This window comes from Aphis gossypii, chromosome 1, assembly GCF_020184175.1.
Source record: "Aphis gossypii isolate Hap1 chromosome 1, ASM2018417v2, whole genome shotgun sequence".
NCBI classification, from domain to species: Eukaryota; Metazoa; Arthropoda; class Insecta; order Hemiptera; family Aphididae; genus Aphis; species Aphis gossypii.
Genome location: NC_065530.1, coordinates 10,671,871 through 10,699,108, shown reverse-complemented (window position 1 = coordinate 10,699,108; position 27,238 = coordinate 10,671,871). Strand labels below are relative to the sequence as shown.

Here is a 27,238-nt window from a genome sequence, read left to right as displayed (position 1 = left end):
ATTCGTTCGACGAACTCTGTTGAATGATATTAGGGGAAAATGTCATATAATTATACATGTTACACGTACACTTATTTACTGTGGGAACAATGAACACGGGTGAGGTAGACCAGGTAGAGTAAGTCGTACATATATGTTTTCGTCGCTCTTTCGTAGTCGGTCCCTATCCACATCGTTCGTAGGTACCTGTTTTCGTAACATTACCCACGCGTCGTATTTTAAATGAGCCTTTTCCCCTATATATAAATATGTGTGTATATACATACACATTATACTGCACCATCAACCCCGGACGTGAGCGAAAAAAAATGCCCCAGCGGAATTAATGAAACGTGCTCTCGTCACCCGAACGAAACAAGCTGGTTGCCTAACTGCTGTTGCTCGACGAGAGAGAAGAAAAGGTTGGCGATTTATTTCACCAGCTTTTCGTGGAACGCACACACCATCGAAGACGCGCGCCTTACAGCATGAAACTTATATATTATATATATTATATGAAGTACGCGTTCTTATATAAATTATATACAATTTACTTAGGTTCTCACTTTGGTACACACACTAACACACACACCTACACACACACATACACGTGTATACCTGTGTGAAATACGACGACAAGATAAGTATATTACAACGAGACTGGCGTCTTAAGAAATAGTCTCATAATTTCATCTAAAAAAAAACTACGGAATCCGAGATTTCAAAACGAAATACGCGCTCGATGATGTGCATCGATTCTAGTAAAAAGACAAATTAATGTAATGATAAAAAACACACGGATAATAATTGCTGGTAATTCAATACACAAGGTAATTCATCTAATATACTCATCCAATTTTACTTTAATAATTTATTTATTTTAATTGTAATATTTATAATTTTTAAATATATTTTAAGAGTTTAAGAAAATATCTTTAAATTTGGACTACTTAAGAAGTGTTCTGTGATGATACAAGATTCTGATTTCAAATTAAAACATCCTTATGCTATATAAATTGTTAAGTGCATTTTTTCAATATTTTGATGTACCTAATCCAAAATTCAAATGAATAGTGTTTCAGTTATTAAAATGTTTATATCAAAGATGGTAGTCTTTAAAAATAGTTTTCAAAATTATAAAATAGATGTAAAATTATCTGCTTAATAATTTACAGTGGAAAAATGGAATTCTCGTTTGAAAAACAGAAGTCTGCATATCAATTAATAAATACTCCTCAGACTAATAATCTCGAGAATTTTAAAATATGGTCTTAAAGTAAAATTCAAAATTCAAAAATTCTGATTTCAAATAACTGTATTTATAAATAAATAAAATGTGAACATACTTAGTGGATCACCCTGTATAACAAAGATCAAAAATCTTGTGAAAGCACCACTTTAATATGCGAATTTTGTAAAATGCTTTCTTATTACACACTAAATTTGTGATACGATTTTACGAATGTACCGTGTAAATTGTAAGCATCAACCTATCATTATTCAGACTCTACGTTTATCAATCAGTGAGTTAGTCAAGTAATAATATTATAGTCATTCTATTTCGCGTTGCCCGTGAGACTTATGATTATGCGAGCAGTATATTATCATATATTACCCCACGATATGTATACGTAAGTTTATAATATCTAACCCTAAGTTTCAAAATTATATCAATTTTTCTTTTACTACAGTAAATATTATATTATACTACGTTCGTATTGTTATGTTAGTCTATTGCTATGATTTTGAGATTTACTGTGGAAATTGACTTATGTCGCTAATTCTTATTTTTATTGTTATGGTTTTGACAAAATATAACAACAGGTCTACAACTATTATATTCAATCATAACCAATAGCGACCTTAATATAGTTTATTTCTTGCTAAATAATGACGTCATTACATTACATATTATTACATTTACATAAGTATCTTCTCAATAAGAGCGATTAATCAGTGAAAAATGTTACAAAAACGAAGACAATAAATAATAATTATAAAAAATTGTTACTATGGTCACCGAAAATAAAATAATAATAATAGTAGTCTATGTAACAGGCCATTATTTATAACAATTGATAACTCCTTTGTTTTTAAAGTTAGAGAATCGATCAAATGCCATAAACCTTCTCCACAATGAGCTCTTCAATTAAAAAAAAAAAAATCTTAACGATCGATTCAGTAGTTTCCGAGAACATATCACTCAAAGGTTTTTATTTTCACATTTATATATTAGATATTTGATATTCTATAACATGATTATGAATAAAGAGTCCCAAAAAATAATGATTGTGTGCAAGAATAGACTGAAACAAATATCCAGACAATTAATCTGACAGACTAAAATGTCAAAGAAGAAAATTAATGTCCTTTGAAAATTTAATAAAAAAAATACAAGTAAGTACATTTAACTGATCGGTTCACAAAATATACGTATACGATTGCAGAATTTTGAGACTAATATTCCTAGTGTCTTTTTATCATATTATGGATCATAGCTATAATTTAAGTTGTTACTATGACCCTAGTATTAGTCTCCGTGTGACCACATATTATAAAGTGTGTAGTAAGGCTTAAACGATTAAGTATGCCCATTAAAGCGTTATTTTCTACTCTTGTTCGCTCAACTCTTAAGTATAATTTTGTTGTATAGGATCCATCATATTGTTGGCAAATCGTATTAGCTTGAAAGAGTTCAGCAAAAAAATGTTACACTACACCAGTTATATTATATACTTCTAACTCCTTCTATGCCATAAGTATGTCCCAGTCACTAATATATTTGGCTTATTTTGGAAAGAGTTTTTCAATGTAAAAATTGAGTAGTCTACTCTTTCATTTCTCTACATTAAAGGCATCAAAAAATATGGTGACAATTTATATTCGAGTATCAAACATGGACAAATATTTATATATGGACAACAAGTCTCTAAGTCCAAAGACAATTATATCAAGCGCCAACGCTAATTCAATTTTAATTTTTAAAAATATTATAACTAGTTTTAATTTAATCATGTAATATGTACATTTAAGTCTTAATTTCTATACCATACTTCATGCATTAAGAATTTAGCTCATAGATATTAATTAAAAATAAATAAACCATATCTAATCCTATTTCAAACATCAACAAACACAAATAAAACTGCCTATACAAAAATTAAGAAAACACGTTTGTTTCTAAATACGCTTTAAACATTAACAGTTAACTAAAATCGTTATAAATACCAAATGCTATACAAAATTTAAAATATTACACAAAAAAATTTAAACCAAAAATATAAGTATAGGTATACAAAAATAATAAGTGCTATCCAAAAAAAAATAATATCAAAAATAACGTTTAAATAAGTTTTAACGAGTAATATTATTAATAAATAGACGTAAGATATTTTTTAACGTGGTAGTGTTATTAAAATTAAAGTTTAAAATATAAAAAAGAATCATAAATTGAAAAAAATACAAACACTTCTATACCAAATACGTTATGCAAAATCATAAATAAATAATTTAATATTAAATTCGGTTGAATATAAAGGACAACTATATAATTTATGGCCCCGCTAAATTGTACCTATGATAACGGATTGCATTTTTTAACACATCTTTTTTAAATATATTTTTTTTTGTCTTTGAATGATATTAAATAAATCTAAAAGATTTTTATGAAAAAAAAATATACGTAATACAACTATTATATATATATATATTCGATTAGTATATAATCACAAATGACATTTTTAAAGATAAATTAATGTAAATTAAAAATTAATTGAAAAATAAATGCATTTCGATGAATAATTATGATTTTCATATTTTCTTATAGCCAAATACCTACTTAAAAAGAATAATTTCTCGTATTTCTTACAGACCGATTGTATGTAACATGCTTTTAAATTCTCTGTTAAGAATGTATTTTCATTATTGCATAATGACTTTAAATACGCAATTAATTCCATAGAATTTTTATATTTTACTCTAGATAACTTTGAATGTCTGTTATTTTATACGAATTTAAATTGGTTTTGCTTACACAATAGAATTTTTTAATATAATTAAATGCAAATAAATTAAATAACTTAAACGATCCAAAACTATTGATCCTAACTTACTGTGCATTGAAATATTAATTGTATAGTTACATATGGTGTATTATTTTATAAAAATTAAAAGCTATTTTGTCATGTAAATATAATCAATAAATTACCAGTTTTGATTACTTTAATTTAATATGAGAAAATAACACAAACAACCTTCAACAAATTTATAAGTTAAGGAACATAAAAATGTTTTTTTGTGATCTATTCATAACTTATACAGTATTCACACGTCAATAATGAAAATTTCATCAATATATTTATATCAAAAATAAATGCATAATGTATACTTATAGTGTGTATAACCTAAATATTTTTGATTTAATTAAAGATTTTAATAGATACGCTTATTTTACTACTATATGTTTTACAATAGGCATATTGCTGTGTTAACTAAGTGTTAGTACAGATTTTACGAATCAAACAAATATTTTTACCTAAGTTAAAACTGTATTATGTGTTAATAGCTAATAATATATTTATTTTTAATTTGTATACACAAACATATTATTATAATGTACGATAATTATACTTAAGTTTTTCATGCACACGAAAATTAAAATACGTAAACATTCCTCAAACAGAAACAAACGTATACATATATAAAGAGCTGTGTATTAAAAGTTTTTACTCTATGAAAATCTAGATTGGTCCGATTTCAATTCCACCGGGAGTAAAACACATAAACGGACTACAATTTTTTTCTTTTGAATGACACAAGGGACTATTTTGCTACTCCTAACATTCAAGGCGTTTAAATTTTATGATCATGCGAACGACTTCTTTTTCGAATATTCCTTTATTATTCCTTCATTTTGTTTTACACACTTTAATCTCTCTTTTTTTTTTAATGTTTTTTACATTATTTTATAATAAACACAATTTGTTTACCAAGCGCCCAAGCCTTATTGCATTGTTTAATTTCCATTTCAAGCATTATTGTGGAAAATTTTAAATATAAAATATGAATTAAATAAACAATAATAAACATTTAAAAATTTGATTGAAATAATTAAACCGAAAAACATAAAAAAAAAACAAAAAATCTATTTTAATAACAATATATAGCAAGATGTTATATATTAATAATATTTTAGTTGAAAATAAACAAATTTTACGATATTTATATTTGTTTTATAACAATATTTTTAAAATAAATAAAAATAAAATAATACTGAATAGAGTATAAGCATAAATAAAAATTTATAACATAATTTATAAAAATACATATTTTCAAACAAAAAGATAAAACTTTTAAAAACAATTCAAAACGGCAGCAATTAAATTATTATGTTGAAAAGTCAACAAAATAAACGATACGATAAAAAAATAACGTTCAAACTTCATTGTGACAGCAAAAGCTTCATAAATCATTGAGTTATTCGTCTACGACAAAGGACTTTACGCCACGTGTCGTCGAAGAAAAATAATCATAGGATACTAAAAATAGTCATCTATGTGATATATGATGACGCTATAATCTATTTGTATTTTTTTTCTAACGATAAAAAAATGAATTTAAGAGTAAGTAATGCAATATTACAATATTTCATAGGTGCATTATTAAATGAAAAAGTTACGTATTAGATATATACATAACTTGTATCAAGAATATAGTATATAGGTAATATAAATGGAAAAATCAATACATGATAGATAAAAAAGTGGAAAATTAATTATATACTATAAAGGTTATATTTTAATTATGAATATACCTAAAGAAAAAATGTGTATAATGTCCTGGAAATACTTTAGATAAAATTTTTTGTTTGGGTTTTTCAATAAGTTTTATATAATAAATATGATGAGTAATTAAAAATCTGCAGTGGTGCGCGAGTAAAAAAAGCTACGGAAATCTATATATATACATTATTTATACTAGACGATCCATTTAACGTGTTACAGTATAGTGATTTTCTTTCGAAGTGATCATAATACTACATTTTCGCAAACAAAATATGTAATTTTTATGTTTTTATTACATTGATTTTATATCTTTATACTTTTTTTACTTTAAACCCCAACGCTACTTTTATTTCATATTTTGAAGCAGAAATGCAAAAATTAAATAAATATATTAATAATGGTTTGATAAAATAAGATGAATAATAAAATTTAAACATTAGATATTTTATATATTTTTAAGTATATTGAACTTAACTAATGATTAACATGAACGAAAAATATATAGATACAGGCTACTTTTTACTTATAGGCAGTAATACAAAGTACGTTCATTTGACAAGTTGTGTGTTTAACGTACCTATAAAATAATTAGAATTCTACACAATTTAATAGTTCTAGTAGCTTAATATTAAGGTTGGCACAATATAATTTTTAAATAAAATTATCACTCGCTGTGAACTTGGAATTATATGTCCAACTACATATAGGTATTATCTATTATTAGTTTAGGTTAATCATGTCTGAATCTATAATAATCATGCTATTTTAGTTTTCAAAATCATACAGATAAAGTATCTATATAATCATTAATTTAAAATTCAATGTTCTATAATTATAATTATTATTAAGAACTAGAATGTATCATAAGTTCATTACTCACAAAGAGTTATAGTTTTGTAAAAACAATATAGCTGAATAAAAATTAAAGAATTTCTGTAGAATAATTTACTATTCATCATAGCAAAATCGAATGTAAGATAATAATCTAAATGGAAATTAATAAAGTATATAATAAATAGAGTATATCTAAAGTTTTTTTCAATTGTGTTTGTCAAACAGCCTCCTTCGATTTTATTATGGATGGAGTTTGATTTCTTTTAGCGTATGTCTAACGAATAGTTTTTTCAATGGAAATTCGAGCCACCGCACGAGTATGCAAAAAATCAAATTATGAAACTTGGACGGCCAAAAAAGTTTTCGTGTACACGTATTTTGTCGTAGTTCACAAAAGAACGTGGCGGTTTCAATTATTCGCAGCCAAATATATTGTCGAGAGAATTCATGTCTAGGGCTAGGAAAGAAAAAAATCATCAAAGTGAAAAATACCACTAGAAGGTAAGGGAGAGAGAAAGACCAACAACTTCAACACACACACAAAAACTATTTGGCCCGTATGTCACCTAACTTCTAAATAAATTGGAAAGGGCGGTCACCGATGAGATGTGAAATGGCAGGAAAATTACATATTTATCTCAAGTTTATATTTACCCGTCCAATGCTTCTAGACCCATTCGCAAAACCACCCATTCGAAAATATGTACACAGAGGAATTGTTTTCAAGAAAAGGATTTGAATTATATAATAGTAATAGAAAAATATAAAAAGCAAAATATTACGCGTTAAAGCTCAAAAACTGTTGAACATTGAAAAAGGAATCAAATAAGAACACACTTTATAATTTCTTATCAACGAAGAAGTTATATCCAATTTGGGTAGTTGTTTAAAATTTGAATTTACCTCGTATACTGTTATAAACTAATACAATATTTAAATTACCTGATAAAATAATATACTTTATGCACCACGCACAAAGTAAAAAATGCATACTTGTAAATTTTAATTCCTACCCATGTAACGTTTAAAAATAATAAAATACCTTATTATATTTAATCCGAGTATAAAGAGTAAAGACGTTACACACACGTTGGTTAAATTTAAACACATCTAATTTTACTGGATGATTTATTTGTAACATTGGCCAGTATAACAATGCTTATTTAGCTTATTTGGTCAAGATAGAGAAAACAAGGACAGAACTTCAAATCCCAGAATGCAACTCTATAGTAAGGTCTGTTTTTGTTTTGTCAGCTTCTTGGCTCCTAAACTGTATTGAGTCATTAGTACACAACTACACAAGTACAAATACGTGTTTTCTTGGGAGTCATCGACTATGGCGTTGCCCATAGCAACTGACCCTTACTTTTAAATTAACTACAAAAGCGATGTTTTAGATCTCAAAATGTTTTAAAACAACTATCAGAAAATTCAATAGGTTTACAGATAATCTGCACTAAAATAATTGTAGTAACATATCATTTTAGAAAACAAATTTAAACACTTCGCACTATAAAAAGAAATGTAAGTGGAAAACATCAAACAATTATAATAAAATTCCGATATTTCAATAAAAATACCAAAAAATGAGTAAACACAAGAATATATTCGTGATTATTTTATTAAATACAGGTATATGTATATATACAACTTTTAGAATACAGTTAAAAATAAGAATTAGAATAAAATAAACGTATTACCAACCAAGTTTTTTACATTTCTTAAACGACTTTACGAAAAATCCGTTAAAAAAAAGAAATTCTATTGTTTTCAACCATCGCTAAGTAAATATATCAAAGGAAAATGTAATTCAGTGAATCTGATGTTTTCAATGGGATAATAAGAGACGTTTCCCACGATCAAAATGTGTACGAAAATAACAATTTAAATCATACATTTCAAATGTAAACGAGGAATTATTTGTCTATGTAAACAGCTAAAATATATACATAGTTTATTGTGTGTGTATTATTATAATTGCTAATATATTTTATACCCTGCATGTATAAGTTATATTTCACAATGTCCTGAAACTTATGAAGTTCGACTAAATATTTACTCGATTTGAGCATTAGAGCAAACATTTTGATCTCTAACGCCGAATGTTTGCCTATACATTCGATTGCCGTTGTTATACCAATTCAACGATGTATGTATACCTAAATACACACGAAAATTGTACTTGAAATTTAGTTAGTATTTGGTGCACATATATAAATACATTTACGTTCTATCTGGAACAAAAGGTCACATATTGTGTGTACGTATGTTTATACTAGGTATACATAATATTATATATTATAATAACGTATAATATGATATATATTAAGATGATGACAAAAACATCGTCTGTGATGGAATAAAAATATATATATATACTGAAAAAGTCAAGACTTCTAGGGTTTTGATGTTATTGAAAATATAATAACGGTAATGGGTAAACGAATTATGCGTGACTCGAGAAATAACCGACCCGGACAGCTCAATAAAAACAACATTGCGCGATTCATAGTTCTTGCCCGGCGCCGCGACGGTTGGATATAATACATAATATTATATATATATATATATATTAAATATATAATATTGTACACATTATATATATGTACAATATACATAAGCGTGTACGTAGATAGATATATAGATATACGAGAAGCCGTCGCAGATGCTCCTAACGAGCCGCACATATACTCTATCTATATTCTTTCAGAGGAATAAGAAGAATAAACGTGATTTACTGGCCAATTTAAAAACCGACGGGCTCGTCGTCGCCGTCGTAGTAAACAATTGCGGACGGTGACGGGTGCGGGGCGGATAGGTTGTCGCGAGGAGAAGGAAAAAGTTTTGCAGACGATGACAAAATCCCTAGAATATCCCTCGTCGTCTCCGTACGCGGCACACCTACCCTGACGTCACCCATCCACCACCATAAAATACCCTGCACCACCGCCGCTACCACCCCGTCGCACTCATCCCTTCGGCCAGCCCGTTAACCCGTGACGGAATGAACTTACTTACTCGGGGGCAGGGCAATACGCCCTAATGGTGTTCCGCAGGTAAAATATTGTATATATATAAAAAAAAACACCCGTTTATTATTTTTTGTTTATTGCGGTGTACGGGGGTTTTATTTTTTACTCTATTTTATTTTTATATTTGTTTATTTTTTCTCCCCCTTAACCTTCCGTAGTTCTTATATTTATTATATAATTCAAGCAAACGAAAGGAGCAACATCGCTAAGCCGATTATATATAACTACGATAAGAAATCAAACGTTTTTATATTCTCCATCTCTTTTTCGCTTTATGTTCGAGCTCCGCAACCGCTAGAATATGTATACAGCTAACCTATATATATATACTTGAACTGTCTCTGCAGTCGCGTTTTTATTTTTTAACTCTAAACTATATATCTATGCATACTTTTATCGTCATTAATGAGCAACGTCACGTGCGATGTCATTGTGCTGTTGCCGAAAAGTTTGGTTTGTATAAACGCATATTATTATACAAAAAATAAAATCAGCAGAACGTATCAATGCTCACTACAAAAACAATATTAGAAATCATTTTCACTTTGCATACATAATAAAAAAAACACGAACCCATATATTATTATACCGTGTGCGGTGTTGGCCTGTTATATCGATATTTTGTTCTTTCACATGTATATAAAATCAATACACAAAATAAACACACGTAGTTTAAAAATAATACCCCAGATCAGAAAATCGAATCGTCTTAATTAAAATTTAGTAGTTAAATTTTGATAATTACTGAAGAACAAAATTAACATTCTGTAAAAAATGACAATACTATGCAAAAGTGACTTGAATAAATGTTTATACAATTTATCATGATAAAATAACTAATTTATAGGCGTGCTAGATATGCAATTTATTAAACATGACTGTAACACATTTCTGTACATTAGAGAGTGTAGAGTCGTATTACGAATATAGCGTGTACATTACGATAAAAAATACGTTAAATATTTTTAAGGTTTTCAAACATAGAATACATAGGTTAATACTATAATTTATAAATATATAATAAAATATTATTATTATATGATTTCTTAAAAATAAAATGTTATTTATGGATAATTGTTTTTTTTTTTATAATATATATAATTTATCACAAAAAGTATAATATTTTCGTTATTATTTAAATGATAAAAAAAAAGATGAGTTATATTGTTTGAAAATTTAATAAAAACAACCTAACCTTTAAGGTGCTTGTATTTATCCAGTATCCCTAAATAAATGTTTAAAATAATGTACTACATTGAAAATAGTTTATATTTTGTTATTCTAGTTTAAATATTAACCATTTAAATGAATGATAATACATCGAGTTCAACCAAAAAGAAAGCGCAACTATAAAAAAACTCAAACACACCGTAAAATCCGAGGTAAAATCTATTTAACGTTAAATGTATGAATTATCAATTATTTACCGTATTCGCTATAGAATAAATAATAATATACCATATATTAGACAAATCTATCAGTAATCTGTATATAATACATTAAAAAAAAAAACAAAAACAATTAGAATTTTACTATCAAGACTTCTGGAGATATTTTCCGTAACTAACATTATGTTATTCGATTATTATTATTATTAGATATTGATATGAATGCTACAAAAATGCTCATATGGATATTGTTTCCAAAAATATTCAATTATATATTCCATTAAATGCTATTTACAAACATAATATATTATATACTAAAATATTAAAATATTAAAATACAATATGATGGTGGTTTTAATTTTTTTCTCGGGTGTTCACTAGTCACGAGTGGGATTTGAACAAACGCAGAGGTGCATATCTATAAAATATATGCTGTCGAATATGTGGTCAAATATGAATACAATGCAATTGCAATTATCATGGTATATATATTTTTTTTTATTATTATCAAAAATAAAATTTAAATAATGGCATTTAATATTATTATTCTATAGATAAACCTACCATTAATATGTGTATAATACTTCATTAATATGAATTTATAAATTATTTTTTTAATTTTTTTATTATTAGCATATAGTTATAATGAAAACCAATTTTTAGTATCTGTATGACATATGGTTATTTTTTATTTCCTAGTAACTTATTAAATTTCAACAATGTTTTTTAATACAACATACTCGTGAATATTTAGTAATAAACTATAGCGTATTTTGTTATTTTTAATAATGTACTAATGAATAAATAGAAACCACTACTAAATGCTTAACCAACATATAATATAATAAACCATAATAAATTATTATTATATCAAAATTAATACCATTTATCAAACTTTATTATATTTTTATAATCCCAACAAAAAAACACGATTAATAAAATTATGATACAAAGTTACTGATATTTATAAAGTCTTCGTTTTATTTTATAACTTTTAATAATTCCCAATCAAATAATTATTCGATCCTAATATAATTGAATGTCATACCTGTTCATAATTATTTTTTAGGGTTCCTAAGATATATGGGATCCAGCACATCAATAGAAACTGCCCATATAAGATTTAAATACTGAGTATTTATAACTATGTATATGTTTATGAATAATACAACGCGACGATAACGCGCAATAATACTTAAAACTTAAATTATATCATGTGAAAATTTAACCAAGGTTTACTTTAGTTTTCCAAAGCTGTACAATATACCTATACAAGTACATACATTGTACGTAAATACAATAAATTCTAAATAAGCATCGTAGAGGCGTATGAAATTGTCGCTATTCTGAATTCTTACAAAGATCCTGTGAATAATATAAGTGATTGATGTGCATCTTACCTTAACTATCCACCCAGCGCGTAATCCTCCGGAAATGGGTTGTGCACGTTTCTCCGGGCTAAAGGCGATATAGAAACTCGTTCAAAACTTATTTCACTAAGATTTCGTCACATATCACATTAATTATAAATATTAATATTACACACTATAGGAGAATGACGCGAAAACAGTTCAATCAAAATCTTAAACATGGCGGCGGGCTCACGGACGCGAAGAAAACGACTACTGTTGAAAAACTGATGAATAACAACTTTCAAAAGAAAATATCGCAAATAGCCCATCGATATACAATATGGTATAATGGTATAAACAGCGGTCAACTCGGCCAAGCTTACTGTGGTAAGGCGGGTTCACAACTTCCCGTGTCGTGTCGTGTCGTGTAAAATCCTTTTTTCTGATTGGTTTACTAAAATGTGATAATAAAATATGTTCGTGTCGACCAACACGATACCGTGATTACCGCGAAGTTGAATTAATTCAACTTTTGATCGTGCTGGTTACAATGTTCACGACTTGGTATATTATATAAATATATAAAACCCGCGTAAAATTTGATAACCGTGGTACCATGATACTACGGTAGAATTTATGGTTATCAAGTTGGTATCGTCCTGATTCGGGAACGAATTTATATTACAATTTCACACGGCACGACACGACACGGGAAGTTGTGAACCCGCCTGTAGTTTCAAACACAAGCAAACAGGTTTGGAAATCCAGTGAGATTGTAAACGCAAGCGATCCAACCGCGGTTATCTTGTAAGATTAATAGATTAACCAAAGACTTTTATAGTAGCGGTAGTCTTTGTTGAAACCAGAATCCGCGGTTTTTTTCAATGGCTGATGCGATTGTCACTCACATCGACATCGTTTTCAATTTTTCGTGAGTGCATATTTAAATACATATTCGAGAGCAGCAGTTAAGTTAATCGACTTGGTCACATCCAGCTAGAACGCGTCACCTATTTCTTCACCCAACGAGCTGTGCGTCAAGATATATGATGCACAAATTCACATATCGCATTTATTATTATTTATAAGGTATACTTCTTCACTAATATATTATTTAAAAATGTATACAAATTATAGTATTATAAACTAATTTATATAGTAATATTATGAGTAAGTTTGACGAAATCTAAGTAGGTATTAAGTAACAGCGATATTTAACAGGCTATTAAACGGGACAGTGTAATAATAATATAGGTTTTCAATGGTGATTCGTATGTGGAAAATTATCGCCGCCGACCGATACTACGCAACGGTACCTATATGAAATAATTAAACGACCGATGTTATCGGTTCTGTACCTACTAAATTGTGATTATAATAATATGTGCATTGCATCGTATTCCGAGAGTGCGGAGAAACGGTTGGATACGCCAAAACACCCCAACGCACGGAATATGTTTCATGTAAAGACGATAAAATACAAACACATAGCGGACACACGCCAGAAATGCGTTTTGGAATCAAAAACAAAAAAAAAAAGCACGCACACGTCGGCAAACGATAACAATAACGAGAATAGTCGTTAAGATTATACGTGTATAGGTAAAACGGCGGCGTACGTAAACAATAATATTATATTATATTATACCGTACCTACTACTATTATGACGGTAGGTGTATGTATATATATATTAAATGCGAAACGAAGCACGACGATGACGATACGATGTTTTCGTTTTATTATATTAAATTCAACAAACTCGCTCTCGTGCGCGCGTGTCAGGATAGGTGGGTGTGTGAATGTGCGCGGAGGTCGCACGAGAATCTCGTGCGATCGGTATTATCATGGGACGAGTCATGGGTTCGGGGCGAGAAAGGGCGACGGGATGAGCTTTTTGGAAAACGACCCAATCCCCGGAGTGAAAACGTATACATGTATATATATATATTAGGTATAATATGCTACGAGAGGAGTGGTGGGAGCTAAAGACCGGAGGAGTCTCACTATTCATATTATTATTACGATGCGAGATAAAAACGACCAAACGGTCTATTACGCAATTGATGTCAAGACCCAATAAGCAATCTTACTCGAGTAAAATTGCACTCTATGCACACATCTATATATACTTTCGTCTGTACTCTCGTTGTAGACGATAATACTTCAGGTGCGATTCAACTCTGTGACACATGTATATACTACACATAACACATACATATAATATAGCTAGTGTACTGTAATAATATACGTCATATGATCGAAACTAAGAGCTTTCAGTAATTCATTTATAATTCGGTGGCTCAAAAAGAAAACTAAGGACAAATGGAAAACACAAATAAACACAGGTCGCGTGTCAATAAATTCGATTCATTCTACACTCGTGTAACACAACGAAACGTATATCGGAGGGAAAAAAACCTTCACATACCTATCTCGTATACCACCCAAGCTATTTATATCATTACGCGCGAGTGTATGAGCGTGCATTCGTGTTCGTGTGTTCGCGTTAGTACGTTACCTACGCCGTATGCGCACAGGTGGAGCAAAATGATCGCACGGATAAACAGGTCTATTTGTCTACTGTCTCTATCGTCATAACGGGGGCATCATATTGCGGCGAATATAATAATATATTATTATATACATAGAACACGTTCATATTATACTGACGATATTTCGTGTAGGTTTTGCGATGGCGGGGTTTATCGTGTACAGGTATAGGTATATAGTATACAAGCCGACGTGTAAATTGGCAAATGAAAAAAATAAAAATACGTTTTCGGCGTTAGTACCACCTATATATTATAATGTACCTGCAACGTATTTATTATGTACACTGCAAACTGCACCCGTCTGAACCAGTAAACTGCTTCCACACCCTCCTTCACTCTCTCGTACAAATTTTCGGCGCGTATTTTAGACAAGAGAGCGGTCGCCGACACGTTCGAATTGATAATCCGTTGCGGCGGTTCGACGACGGAGATTTATACGTCTTGTGTGTATATATACATATTGAGCATTGTGTATATGTGAGACGCGAATGTGTGTACGCTGTACGTGTGTGCAAACGATGTGCAGTCGCAGGGTGGTTTTCCAGACGCTAAAAAGATTATTTCGCCAAACGTTTAAATCGAATTTGATTTGTTTTCTAACATTTCCCAGGTCGAAACACGCGTATATATATTATAAAATCGTAACGCATCGTGATCCCCCGGCCCCGTCGTCAACTACTCGTTACCACCCAAACACTCGGAGCAACATCATCCCCTCGCGACGGCGATGAGCAGCATGCGAACGGCGGTGACCCACCGTTACATATATTTATATTGTCCGTGTATAGAGGTATAGCCGAGGGAGGATAATAAATTTCGTACATTTTTACCGACAAGTATAAATGTTGGGTAGTTTTGTTTTTTTCTTTTCTTACTCCGCCTTCCATTTTTACCCTCATCGCCGTCGCGTATGCGCACACGCTCCTCTCGTCTTTAATAGTATGTAATTTTACAACGAAACATAAATAAACGAAACCCTGTTATACGCGTAGATACAATAAATATATATGTACCTACCTATTGTTGAGCGTGTATGTATACGTAATGATATAACAACCAAATAATGCGTTTAGACGTTAACCGCATCGCTTTTGAGACGTTTAAGAGAAATAGCGAACGTATATGATGCATAATGTACACCACCGACAGTTGATGCGATGATGTACGTGTGGCAGCAATCGCATGAATTGTAGATAATATTTAGTCGAATAAACAAACTACAAACTAGATAGAAACATATATATATAAATATTTAGGCAATAAAATTTCATCTTGTTAGGATAAATATATGTATATATTACAATAACTTGTTTAACTTAGATAAAAAAAACATAAAACATCGTCCCCCGTAAAAATGTAATACAGAACTTTTACTTCGTTTACTTATACTCATGTTTTTTTACAACGCATGCATAAATAACAGAAGAAATATTATGTTATATTAATACCAATGTATGTTTTATAAAATATTTTTACACTAAAAAACTACAACCCATGAAACTGTAAACGATTTTAAAATTTCAATAGATATAGTTCCAATGTTTTTATTTGTTTCCATTTTTAATTGTATTTTTATAATATAATTTCTAAAAAAAATCATAATGCCACTAAAATAAAAAATTTAATTATTTTATTATACTGAAACATGTTTAACGTTTTATCATTGTTCATATCAGTTAAGATAAAAAAAATATTTATGTTAATTATTATATCACTCATTTGAACTCTGAGTTTACCTATATAGTTTACCTATATGCAAAGTTCTCATTATCGTTTTTATCTATACATCTGGAAGCTGAATATGACATACCAACGTGTTTAAAATGGTTATTATATATTACTTGTTATTATTATTATAACTAATTAGGCTTAAACAATTTAAACGACTGTGAATATTTTAGCCTAGTATATAATTAAAAAAATTAGAAAATCTAGATTTTTAACTCTGTTATCTCCGTCGAGAGCTTTTTTTAAATTTTTAGGTTTATCATTAAATTTATTTGTATAAAAAAATCTGCGTATTTGAAACATTTTTAGAGAACATGATGTGTATTACCTACATATTTATTATATAATATTACTCAAAGTTATATAATAGAACTTTATATTTAAGATATTTAAGTATAAAAGATACATATACAGTATATAATTTTACAAGTTATTTCTATTTAATACTCTTATTTATTATGTTTAATAATAACATTTAAAGATGTTTAATGGATCATGAGTTCTATTAATTTTACAATTTTAAGGTATACTATCTTTTTCTAGTCCATAAGTACATTTATTATGTTTTTACTTTTAAAAAAGTTTTATGTATTTTAAAAGCCATACATATAGCTTTTATGTAATATATGTTAGTCGGAAATTGGACACAAATGTCTTTAGGAAGGTCATTTATAGAATTTCCGTATATTTTTCTCAATTTTCTATTAAACTACCAAAAATCAACGATTTTACGAGAAACTCGACAGTCGACATATATCTACAGTTCGATTATCAGTTAGGATAAAAAAACGTACCTACGTTACAATATTTAACCAATGATTTATAATCAAAGAGATTTGACATTTTCAACCATGATTTATTTAGTTATTTATGCTCTATATACTTAATTTATAAAACATTGTTTTGAAAAATGTTATTCTTTTCAGGTTTAATTTATAAAATTTTAAATTACAATTTGAAAGACCTATAGAAATTTTACACAAATTTAATAATCTTCTCTGTCTTAAATCTTCTTAAAAACATTATTTACCACGAATATTTTAAAGAGGTTTAAAAATGTTCACCGTACATTTGTATAGTTAAAAACTACATAATTTTATAAGTTTGCAAATTGAGATGATATTATGATATACGAGTAACTGAGTTCATAACGCCCAATTTAAACCCTGGTAACCTGAGCTATGATGTTTCGTTAAAATTCCGACTTATGAATACAATTAATTATTGTTTACAAATAATATGAACATATATAAACATATTATATACATGTAAAATTATATAAGTATACATATTATACGACGTATAAATATATAATTTATATGTCTATACAAAACGTAATAAAAATACATCACATATTTGTGCAAATGTAAGCGAAACGAGATGAATGTCCAACTTCAGTGTCTGTAAACGCTGTGTAATTGTGCTGTTTTTTTTTTATCTATAGAAGAATATTTCAATAATGTTTATATGTTCGCTTTCGCAGTAATATATTTCACTTGCTATAAACGGTCGCGTTGAGCAAATGCACCATAATCATTTCTCACCAACATACGCTATGAATGTAACTCAATAATATTATACCAACAGATTGTTTGTAAATATTATTATATAATGTGAACGTATTTTGTGATCATGTATGAATAATATAGTTAATATATATATATATTTTAGATTCTGAACGGAGTGATGAATGTATTGATTTTACAATGATGTGTTTTTTTTTTGTGTGTCTGTCATCACGTTTTCATCATCGTGTCGATAAAATTTTTTTGACCGAGTCAAAATACTTGAAATATTAATACAAAGTTTCTCATAAGTTATTCTTATAGTGATTAAAAAGTTATAAGAATACATAGGCACAATTTTTTTTTTTATTAGCATTTGAAGTTCAAATATTGATAAAAATTCATCAAAATCATAAATATTTGCAAATTATCTTGTAGGTATAATTCATAAAGAAATTTGCATAAGTAGCTAAGAGTTGAAAATGTATTACAAGATTTTTCATAAGTTTAGCTTACAATAATTATAAAAGAACTTAAATTTTTGGAGTATTCAGACCATTAAAACATAAACCACCATTTTCACCAACCACTGGAAATTATATCCTAGGCTGACAAATCATTTTCGTTCAGAATCGTTTTTCGTATACAATGATACCTATCATTGGATTCAAATTTAACACTCCTATAATATATAATAGTGATTCACGCAGCAGCTAATGTACAGCAGAGCGGTGCTCACTTACCCGCTTTTTTTATATATAAAGCATTTTAAAATAGACCAAAAGTTTTAAGTGAATAAAAGTCATCATTCATTTTTAAGGATTAAAAAATTAATTTAAAAAACATGTAAAATTATTTTGACGTTATTAAACTTTGAACTATAATACGTCATTGTTAAAATATTACTTTCGTCATATGGCACAATTATGTGAATAATACGAGTATTACTATAAATATCTGTTTTAAAAAACACAATAATACACTGTAAAAATAGCTTATTAATCAAATAAAACTTATACCTGCCAAAATGAGTTAAGTACCTATATAGAAATTTCAGCTAACAATTATACAAAAAAAAAAATAACAGTAAAAATTGGTATACATACTTATATTCTCCTCACTTCATAATTAAAAATATATTCAATCACACTTACCTGAAAAAAATATAAATAAATGTGATGAATATATTATTTATTCATATTCTAATATGCAGATAATAAAATACACATAAACATAGTTATATAAAATATTATAGGCATGCTATATTTTATAGTGTTTATAAAATTTGAACAAAATTAGATATTATCTGTTTTAATCTCATTTAAGATTTTCATAATTTCTGTGTATAATACCCATACATAAATAATTACGGGTAGAATCATCAAAGGATTAGTTTGGATAATGATCACGTCCTTTTTATTAGTCTGATATTATAAAATATTGTTTAAAATTAATTATTTTGTTACTTAGCGAATTAAGATTTTGTTTTTCGGTAGACTGTTATAAGTTATTGTTAAAATGTTTCTATTGTATATCACGGTCTTTAAATAAATGACTAAATGTTGTATAATTAATTAAAAGTAATAGCTTAAAAATCTTGAGAGTAAAAGTTTTATTTTTTAAATTTATTCCACTCAAAAGATAATATCTTACTACATTATGAAAAATATATAACAATGTAATTATGTATAACAGCATCAACACGAAGACCATTAATATCAAAATCATTGATAAAATATTGTTAATAATATATTAAACCTAAATATATAATCAACGTATTCAAAACAAATATCGTACGTTTATGTGCATACCTATAAAACTATGAAAAATTTTTGGAAATATGTAACAATAATAGACTAAAAACAAAACTGTGTAGGTGTATAATAGTATTCAGTATAATTATAGAGGTCCCGATTTAATAAAAAAATCATACTATTGTTATCACTGAAGATCTAGAATAAATGAACAGCTTATATCTAAAAATATATAACATGTTTCCATAGAAGGCAAACATCTCATTAATTTGCAGATGTAAAACAAATTAAAGTTGTAGTTATTTATTTCCGTTTAAAATTGTAAATGTTTAAATATCATAATAGTTATTTAAGTTTTTCAAAATAAAATTTTAGTATTGTTTTTTTCTTATACTCGAGATAATCAATAAAAAATCCACTAGTTTTAAATTGGTATACAATAGAGTTAAGTATATTTTTATGTTATATAAAAACGACTAATTTTTAATTTTACTTTTAGGACTACAAATAAAATATAAATTTAAATGATTAAGAGGACGTGTCACAGTCCGAGATACCTGCAATAGGTCACAATAATAATTCCAATTCAGCCATCGCTACAAAAGTTATTGAAATCCGTACGTATATATCGTAATGATAAGTATTTACCGCCTTCGTTTTAGAATTTAGGATCATTCAAAATACATAGTATAATAGTTTTTTTTCAAGTAATATTTATAATCAATGATAAGATGTATAAAGCACTAGAACAGGGGATTATTAAATTATATTATACTATATAAAAATGAAATGAAATTAGATTCTTCGTCAATCGAATTACGAGCGTAACGGATTTATATATATATTATATATAGTCAATGATCCTTGCGGAATATTATATAAAATCGTGCAATGTATACATGAATCACTTTTTTTTGTCATGTACACTAACAATAATATTACAAATTTAATACGAAGACTATTCCATAAATGAGTGCGCGATAAGTGGTCATACTATGATGACGTAAATAATGATGTTTTTATGATAAAATAAAGGATAGCTATATAGCAATAGTTTTAGTAATAAGATTGTGAATTCAATTATTACAAATGAATTTGCAAATGATTACAAATACATACACAGAGGGGTGCCTCTAGGTTATTAGGTCATAACCCGTCCAATGTGCATCGGATAATAACTAATAAGCAATAATAACAGTTCTTAATATTTTACTTTTTTCGATATATTGTAACTTAAACTCCTCTCTCTTAAAAAAAATATTCGATGAAGCGATTAATATAGCAATGATCACGCACGAAATGTATATAACGTCAGTAAAACCATTAGGTATCATAGTACTCTAGATAGGTAAAAAACGTCAACCGTCATATTTTTCCCTGTATCATTGTATAATAATATTATGCCTGTACGAGGTATACCTATGCTTATTCATTTTAAAGATTGTGAACAATTTTATTTTCGATTCTGTGTAAACAGCGACAAAGGCGTTAGTTAACTTTTCGTGTTTTCTTTACTTATTTTTAACTAAAAATAACTGAACATTATAATGTACAGAAGATTGGAGTTTTGAACCGGAAACATCGTTTTCAACAGCAGAATGGATAACAGATACCGGTTTTCAAAATGATTAAGATGCAAAATATTGTTTGTCCCTTTTTCAGCACATTATATTATATTCAACTAACTTCTGTATACGATTTGGAATATTGATGGGTGTCCAAAAATTTGCTCATATTTTTCAACGATATTTACTATATTTATTATTCCACAATATAGGTAGGTACCTACTGTAATTAAGTATCTAAAAAAAATAATAATAACAATATCGTGTTGTTAAAAAGGGAAACCTCAATTCATTTTTTCATGCGGCTCTTTGATAATTTTTTCATCAAATAAAATATTTTTTTTTTATTGTAATAATAAAAACAATTACCAGTTTCCAAACGAAAGTATTTTACTATAGAAAGTAATTAATGATAATGTTCAAAAAAAATATTATAAAAATTGATCAATTTATCTATTGAGATATACTATAAATAATATATATGGATAAAAGACTTTTCCTAGATAAATACAATATACAAAATCAGTCCGATGAACAATAAACAATATAACATGAAGCACAATGGACATTTTTTATTATAATTATTTCATTATTTTTTGGTAAGAAACTATTACTTAATAGGAAAATATTAGATATATAACTATATAAGATAAATTGTTTTATCTTCAATAGACTATAGTGACTTTCAAGTCCATTAGAATCGTCTATAATATATATATATTACTATACCCAACAACGCAACTTAACTCGTATTCCATGGTGCATTATTCTTGGCCGTATCGATTTAGTTATTAATTATTATTCAAAGGACGCTGTTATGAACTAAATACGTCTGACCTTTGAGTAAAAAATGACAATTTAAATTGTTTATACAAGGATTAAAAAGATAATAACAAAATTAAATCTAAATATACTTGTTGAACTTTCGTTTTAAATAGACACGAAATGCAATACTCGATGGTTAGACATTTACAAACATATTTTAATATTCTCGTTATGCATAGATGTTTAAAAAAAAAAAGACTTTTTTGCGTCGAAAACTAAAATATTTATTGAAAATATGATAACATTAATAGATTATTAAACATATAAATATATAATAATATTATTTTAAATTTTTATGGGGAAGCTGTCGTTCCCCGCGAAGGCCCCACCATCGATGACATCTGCTGTCTATCAACAGTCCCGACAATCGCACGCCCCTCCTTGATTTACATCTCGATCTCCCCACAATACTTATATACACACAACGAAGGTTGCGATATCGAGAAACAACAGCGATATCTGTAGATTTTCCGGTTGAGATCGTTTAAACATTACGACATCGCACTAAAATGTGTATTATGAAAGGCGCACGTAATGGATTTATAATATTAATAACGTCACTCGCCTAATACACCCATAATAATAATAATATACGTTTACATTATTATTTACCGTCGAATCAACACGTGCGAGTTCTGCAGCAATCACATATTAACTATACTACATTTTTTTTGTATTTCAAATTTATTAAATATAATTAATACTGTTTTATTATTTTTAATAATAAAAATATCAACCGTTCGGATTTCACAATACGAAACACGTGTTTGAAATCCAACCGTCGAATATTTTTTTGGTAATACGACTACTGTAGATAGCCGATATATCTATATAATATATAAATATAGTAAATCAATAATATACTTTCCTAACACGTGCTTATATTACATTGCATTGTACGCTCTCTTAAAACTCGCATTCTTACACCATGACGGCGGCGTTACGATGTTTCATCGGAAAACAAATAAAATTCATTGTCACGATAATAATATATAATATAGCGTGACGTCGATATTCACTGAAGGTTTTTACAAAAATTATTTATCTTATACAATCTAAACTTTACAAATAATGCGTTACCTAAACAACTACGATATTATAATATGAAAATATATTGTTAAACAATTTTTCAACATGATATAATATGTTAATATAGAAATTTTGCAAGCATTACTTGACGGCGCATAAGACCTAATTTCACTTTCAGTATACCATTATGTATTGTAATTTCGTTTAAAAATATATTTGATAAAAACCAGCCAGTTATAGTATAATATGCGTGTGTGTAGTACTTGTGTAATGTTTATAGTTAGAGCCACAAGAATTCAATAAATCAAACACCAAAAATTATTTTAATAAAATTATTTATTAACAAAATATAAATTGATGCGCATTAATTAAATCTGTATTCAATTCTTTTAATAACGTAGATCTATTTATTTATTTATATTCCACGAGAAATATAATATGTGAAATTATAAATCAAATTATGATTAACTATTGAATACATTCAACACATACCTAAACATATAAGTTCATTTATTTGTTATTATATAATTTTAAAAAATATTTTTATACGCCTATATATCTAGAACATTAAATTCAATATCGACCAATTAATATATAAAATAGCTAAAAACTGTATATATATATTAGAACTATTAATCGTTTAACAAAATTCTAAATACGATATGAAATGTATTTTATAAACATTAATGATATACCTATTCATTATTCATAATAAAAATTAAATTAAATTATTCTCTTGTTTTATAGTTCGTGTGTTATTTATTTTTTTCGTTAGTCATTATCATTTTATAACCCATAGATAATAGATATTTACACTATATGTTTTTTTCAGACATGATATTATAAATAATAAGCGCTCTGCGCCATGATAACCGCTTAATGGTTTTTAGATATACCTATAATTAATACAATATTAAATTAAAATATAGATAAACATATACTAATAAATTAATATAATGTATGTAATAAAATAGTTAATAATATAATATGTGTAATGTGTTATGTATATCATTAAATGTTACTATCATTATTTTATTTTTGTGTAGATGTGTATAGACATTGCCGTGATGTAAGTACTAAGACATCAGTAAAACCGAATAGCTTTATGTATATTATATGCTGAACGTCATAATATATTATGTGAAGTATAATATACCCATTTTGACATTTATATATTTTAATATAGCGATGTGTAGCACAACTAATAAATGAAACTAAGAATAAAATTGATTTTTAAAAATGAATACATTTTCACATGTCGTATTCGACTATATCAAGCACCTATACAACCTATGTATATTAAACTCGAGCAATGCGCATAATAACTTAAATAAGACAAAACGGGCTTAATGTATAAGAGAATACATCAAAGTGGTTTTTTTCAGGGGTGAGAAAAATAATAGGTACAGTATCTCAAGTATTTAGTACATACATAATTTTATTTTATAAATTCCTAGCGTTTTAATATAGCAACGATATTAAAATAATCACAACATAATATTATATTATAAATACGTTTTACATGTGTATATAATACACTTAATAACAATTAAAAATGTAACTAAAATTATTTTTTAAAAAAAATCGAGATTTACAACTGTAAAGTTATATGTAGTACAACTGTACTTAACATATATAACAATAATAGTCGTTAACTATTGCAAGCTATCGCTTGTCACTTAATACTTAAATATTTAATATACCCGTTTAGTTAATTAATACATTTAATTATAATTTTTGAGACATGAATTAATTTTTTTTTTCGTATGTCAACAAACTGTTGTATGCAAAACGTTATTCGTTTGTATTATGTATATATAGTAACAATAGACTTAATAATACCTATATCTTAAATGATAAATTGAATGACCGCAACAACGGTGACACCACGACCTTTACAAATATACAGTCGGGCAATTGGTTCCTAAAATATAGCTTATAGTATAAAGAACGGATCAACGAATGCATAATAATATATTTATATACAATACAATTCCATTTTCCCCAAAACCAATAAAAAGCGCACTTTATCAATTTCTACGGAAAAAAAAAACAAAACAAAACAAAAAAATGGTTCCACCCGAAAAATCGAAACGGCTGGACAACACGCCGATGGCACGATATTTGCTGCAGTAATGTGTCCGTAAACAATAAACAATAAACATATATATATAATATATTATGTTTAACCATTGTCGTCGTAATCAGTAACGGCCCATAGCCATTTCCCCGTCATTATATCCAATAATACTATAATATAATATAGGTTATACCCCATTATACGTCCCCAAACGTGTGCTTCACCCTTATATTATAGAATACACAATCCCGTTCACGCCACTGTGCACCAGTGATGTGTATCGACAGTGCCCCGAATAAAGTCCCGGTCTTTCTCTAGGTTTTTCTCTCCCCTGCCGTCGTCTGTCTATCCGTCAGCTTATATTAAATACTATTATTATATGGCACGAGCGCGTGTTTATTTCTCTGCAGTCCAATAGTCGCGTGATAACGATTTATATTTATCACGTTTCGGTTCTATTCGGGCGACACGATAAAACGACAGATTTTACGAGGGTACCGTGTAAATTCTCCACGTACCACATTCCCCTTGCACCCCGACAACGCGTTCGCGAATTTGGCAGAATCCAAATTGACTGCCGAACCGTAAAATAAATACACGACTATATACTGCATTGCTCTTCGAAAACCAAATCCGCCGCGCACAGTCATCTGCTCTGTTCGCACAACGATTGTTGCACGACATCACAATAATATATTATAATTTATATTATACATTGCAGTTTGCAAGCGCACACACTATAATATACAATAGCCAATATACAATACATATTTTATATTATACTACACACGAGTGTATATCATTATCATAGTAAATGAATAAAACGAAAAACGAAATACCAAAATAATTTATACTATATAAATTTAAATATTAAACCTACGACAAATTCAAAAGATGTCACCAAGAAATAATATAACATTTATTGTATAAATAAATATTTTATAACAATAAAGCTCCAAAACGATACTATACATATGCAAATTTATCTATAATATTCATATTGGAAGTACATAATAATAATAATAGTATATAATAATAATTCTGTATTTTATGTCGGATTTCCGAATCGTTCGGCTCGCACGACTTTATTATACTGTCAAAAAAATAGTAATACGAAAAAAAAACATTCGTAGCCGGAAGGGGAAAGCAGTAAACGCAAATGTTTACGAGACCAAAGACTATACAGTCGTGGTACACTGGTACTATATTAGTTCGTATATATTTTATATACATAAAAGTGTATATTATATACAGCAGTTTATTATGTATCATCCTCTCATTCCTTTTGAACGTTATATTTATAAATAATATTACGATATCGATGGCACTCGATGATAAAGTGCGACGCGTCTTTTACATAATATATATATATTTATATATTTTTTTTTATGTACCAATTGTACCACTGTACCAGTCATTATACCATAGTATTATGCAGAGGAAAACGACTAAAATTAAAATATCTGCAGACAGAGAAAAATATGATGGAAATATCGGAAAATACGCGTAGGTACTTCTCATATTATATAATATTATGTACCGACATATACTTTTGTATACTAAAATAATATTATACCTACCGGAAGAAAAATATTGGCGAAAACGTAATTAAAAAACTAATATCGAAACGTTTCAAAATTAATAGTAATTAGTATTGTTGTTTTTGTGCGATAAAGGCTAGAAAAATTGAAGAGGGTGATAATTCGTGGAAAACAATAAGTGCGTTCAGCGCGGCTCGACAAAAAAATTCGACTGCGTACGAGGAGTCAGAGAAACCACAGCGCAAAGTGCGGCGGCCGATGCGCTCTCGGTCCGCCAGCCGCCGCCGCCG

At 28.1% G+C, this 27,238-nt stretch overlaps 1 protein-coding gene and 1 long non-coding RNA gene across 3 annotated transcripts in view; one reads left to right on the top strand and one right to left on the bottom strand.

Annotated features, from left to right (window-relative positions):
• LOC114130748 (E3 ubiquitin-protein ligase MYCBP2) overlaps positions 1-27,238 on the bottom strand; it is a 272,960-nt gene that overhangs the window by 215,629 nt on the left and 30,093 nt on the right. The gene's annotated exons all lie outside the window — the stretch shown is intronic.
• On the top strand, positions 20,181-27,171 carry LOC126550951 (uncharacterized). Its single transcript, XR_007604996.1, has 4 exons — positions 20,181-20,340; positions 20,408-20,525; positions 26,822-27,011; positions 27,084-27,171. It is a non-coding gene; the product is annotated as an uncharacterized LOC126550951 (long non-coding RNA).